The sequence below is a fragment of the Mauremys mutica genome, chromosome 2 (genome assembly GCF_020497125.1).
Source record: "Mauremys mutica isolate MM-2020 ecotype Southern chromosome 2, ASM2049712v1, whole genome shotgun sequence".
Lineage (NCBI taxonomy): Eukaryota > Metazoa > Chordata > Testudines > Geoemydidae > Mauremys > Mauremys mutica.
The window spans coordinates 160585227-160589640 of NC_059073.1; positions in this window are offsets into that span (position 1 = coordinate 160585227).

Here is a 4414-nt window from a genome sequence, read left to right on the forward strand (position 1 = left end):
TTAGACAGGAAAAACAGAAAACTCTAATATCTAAATGCAACTTTTTATAAATTAAAATAATTATTATAACTTGAAACAAAATCTCAATAATCTTGTATTGTATAACATTGAACCTGTTATTATACTTTAAATGTGTATGCTAATAAATGCAAGTATTTCTAAAGTAGGCAGCACAGGCCAAGATGAATGTTAGAGATGAGAGAAAACAGTGTAAGGGTTTTCCCTTAAGACATCTCAAGTGTACTTTGGTGCACCGGGACCTGCATATCTGCCAACATCCAAAGTGTGCATGCAAGTCATGCATGGGCAAATAACACATGGAGAGGCAAATCTTCTGACTTCACTTACACTCATTAGATGTGTCATGTACAAGACAGGGACCACAAAAGCACATGCATATGTTAGAATTTGCATTTTTGAGACTTTGGACCCAAGCAGGTGCAAATAAATAACATTCATCCATATTCAGAACTGGGAGTGAATAGAAATAATTTGAACAAACAGAAATATTCAGATTCTGCTTCTTTTTAAAGGGTATTACAGTGATTTATAGTTATTAATTACAGTAGAAACCCTGGTCCTGAGCATTAGGTGTATAACCAAAACTTATGTTGTACTTTATCGCTGGCAAAATCACCTTTTATCTGAAGATTAGATTGTATGTAACCCTTATCATCTTCTGCCTTCAGGGCAATGGCTCAGGTTATTGATTTTTGTCACTGGACAACTGAATGCTTTACACTGAAAAAGAATCTACAAAATCAAGGCCTCTGCTGTTGAAATTTAGAATCAAAATGCTCCATTTTTCTTTAGCTTTGTGGATGACACTGCACTAAAGTTACATTCACTGTCTGGAGTCTGTTCAAATTCTGTAGGTTTTGGGGGGTTGGGTTTTTTGGGCAGAGTTGTTTTGTTTTCTTAACTCTTTCATAGAAAACACATTGGAAAATCATCACGCTGTTATATCCCAAGAACGAGAGGTTTCTTTTCTCATGTATTTTTTGATGATTAATTGTTCTTTTCTTTTCTTTTTTCTTTATTTTCATTGAGACAAAAATGGATGTTCAGAGATAAAGTCTTCTCCTCTTAATTTTCTGAGTGGATTGAGTGAGCTGGGCATAGACCAGTCCTGGAGGTTTTGTTTCCAAGTTGAACTAAAAAACAGGAGACTGGAAGAAGAAATTCCTACTTGTACCTTGGAACTTGCCAAAATCATGCAAGTTCTGCCTTTTTCATGCAATTTTGATCAAAATGACAGAAATCTTTCTAAAATGCAAATCTGGCATTTACTCCATTTTGGGCAGATATGCTGGGAAAGAACAACTGATATAAGAATTCAGCCCTACTGAAAGCCCCAGCTACAGGAGACAATTACTAAAACATCAGCATTAGGAGCAAAGTGAGTGAAGCACCTGGAAAGCCAGAAATAGGATAGGACAGTGAGGAGGAAGAGCAGGTGGAACAGTGGGAAGGAAGGTTTGCTGCCCTGATCAATCAAAGCCTGTAGATTACAATGTGGGCAGAGGAGAGGGTCACCATGCACTAGTTATGCCAGAATGTATATACATCGTACCTTAATATTACAAGGAAAGCTTTCTGGGACCTGATCCTGCATGTGGTACCAAAACTTCCTGGTATTTGGGAGTCCAGAGGGATTGTCATCCCGACATCTCGACACACAGTCCTTCAACTGTGCTTGTGCCCCTCTTGTGTTTGCTTTCCATACATATTCTAGTAAATTAATTAACTGGCAGAAATGTTTGCTAGAACAGAGAATTATGAATTCCTAAATATGAGTAGATACTCCCCTCGCAGGCTATGGTGATAGGCCTGGGTAGATACCTAGGTAGTCAGAGAGCTACATGTAAGCTGGCAAAAAAAATATTTAAAAGTTGTTCTTGTTGTTGTTTTTGTTTTATGGGAGAAAAAAGAACTTTATTAGAAATGAAACTTTTACAAAAATCTTGGTATTTTATTTTTTTTCAAAACTTTTTAAAATTGAAACTAGAAATTTCACAATTCTCTTCTTGTGCTTTTCTCCTTTTTCTTTTCCACTTGGCCACTGAATGCAATACAATCAATGTCTGGGGATTTAGTTTTTTCTTTCTTTTTCTGTTTACCAGTAAGTAACTTTTGAATAATTGAGGACATTTTGAACACTAGTGAAAAAAGGAAATAAAATCCCCAGACCTTGACAGTCGTTCATTCTATTGCATTCAGTGACTGAAAAGGAAGAAAGGGAGTGAATGGGAAACAAAAAATGAAATTTTAAAGTCTGAAACTTTGAAATTTAGAATTTTAAACAGTTTGTGCTTTGTAACATTTCCAGCACTGAATACCATCTGATATTAAAGATTATATTCATCCAGTAAGGAAAAGAAAACACCAGTTTGCAATGACTTTGCAGATGAAGTTGTCCAATCCACAGATTGAGTTTAGTTTCCAAGTTTTTCATTTATTGATGAATATTCTACTTGATATTATTTAGGTAAAATAAATACTGACTTTTCAAGAGAAAACAATTTAGTAAATTTGAAATATTTACCCTATAAACAATACTCAGAGCAAATGCCACATTTCCTGCACATACATGTTATAGTCACATATCAAACAAAATCCACTTTGGCAACTGAGGCCATGTCTACACTTACCAGGGATTGATGCTGCTGCGATTGATGCACCAGGGGAGCAATTTAGCCGGTCTAGAGAAGAGTAAGGTAAGGGATGCAGCGCGGCGTAGACACCGCAGTATGTCAACCTAAGCTTCGTCAACTCCAGTTACATTATTCACGTAGATGGAGTAGCATAATTTAGGTTGACTTACTCCAGTAGTGTAGACAAGGCCTGAAAAACAGTATTTGTCCCACAAACTTATTAAGCAACACTTAGCTGGAAGCAATTAAACTTTGCTGTGACTATGGCCTCTAGGTACTGCTGTAATACAAATGATAAATAATAAAATAATATATGAAATGATAGAGCAAGTGGTTCAACTGTATTGCAACTGATGGATGTGGTGAACATATTCAAATGGGTAAATGTCTTCTTCAAATGTCATGAGTATCTTCCCTTGACATTTTTAAAAAAATATTTGCCATCTGGCTCATTTTAAAGGTTTAAAATAAGGGGGATATGGTGGGGCAAAATAATTTTCAGTATTTTTGAGCCACTGGCCAAGTAATGTTAGAGATTGTTCTGCAGAAGGAAATGAATTCAGAATCAGGGAAATCATCCCAACCATCCTTTCAACTTAATGGTGGCAGTATTTTAACAAGACACTCCTGGAAGCCTCTTGTCTCCTCCCTCTGGAAAAATAAAACCCACCATACTTTATGGGGGCAATGGGCTCATTCAAGTGGAGGCCAGTTTGAAAATCTGGGGTTTAGTGTGTACATATTTACTTAAAAACCAATAGTGAAGAGATGCCGATCATCCATGTGATGTTGTCTCTTGGTATATTTTCATAAGCCAAAAGTATCATTCCATGCAGCTTCCCAGTTAGAGGTGGACACATTTTTTCAGATAGTTTATTCACTGAAAAATGTAATTTACATTGATTCAAAAATATTCATGAATTTGACGTGAATTCACCAAATAGCTTCAAACAAAAACAACTTGAGAAGGGAGCCTAGATTCACTTTGACTTTCGTGCCATTCACAAAACAGCCAGAGCAGGTGATGGCCCTTATAACTTTTAGCCTGATGGTTAGGACATTTACCGATGATGTGGAAGACCTTCAGCCTAATGTGGCACATGGATTTGAACCACTGGGCTTAATGTTACAAGGGGGGGGGGGCACTGTGACCACCTCCTCCAGAAATTTTGTGAATCTCATCCTTTACAAATATCTGAAACATTTTGTTTGTGTGTCAAACAAAATGTTCAGTTCTCCAAAATGGAGTTTTTCAATTTGCCAAAAAATCTAAAAAAACTTCATATTTGGTTCTACCAGAACCAAAATTATTCTTTTTTTTATTTTTTACAGATCTGCCAGTAAACCAAAAAAAATCAGTGATTCACCTAGCTCTATTCCTAACTACATGAAAATTCTTGCAAATAAAGAATTAGTGACCTTTCTCAAGATGATCAAATATCCATTCAGTGATTCTGTAGACTTGAAACATATGAAACCCAGTTAAAATATCATGAACTGGTGATCTGGAAAAACTAAAAACAAAAAGTCTCTGCTGCATTGCTTCAATTCCATCATAATTTCACTAGTTTGAGCTTTATTCACTTGTTCAGATATTGAATTGGCCTGTTGACCATAAATAGAATACATCACATCAGTGGAGGATACTATATGAGAGGGTAAACATGCGTCTCAATCAGGGCACCTAAATGTGACGCACTTTTTGCTTGTTTGTGAACTTAAAGAGGTGAAACATTAAAGGCTGCTTGGATGAGATGCTA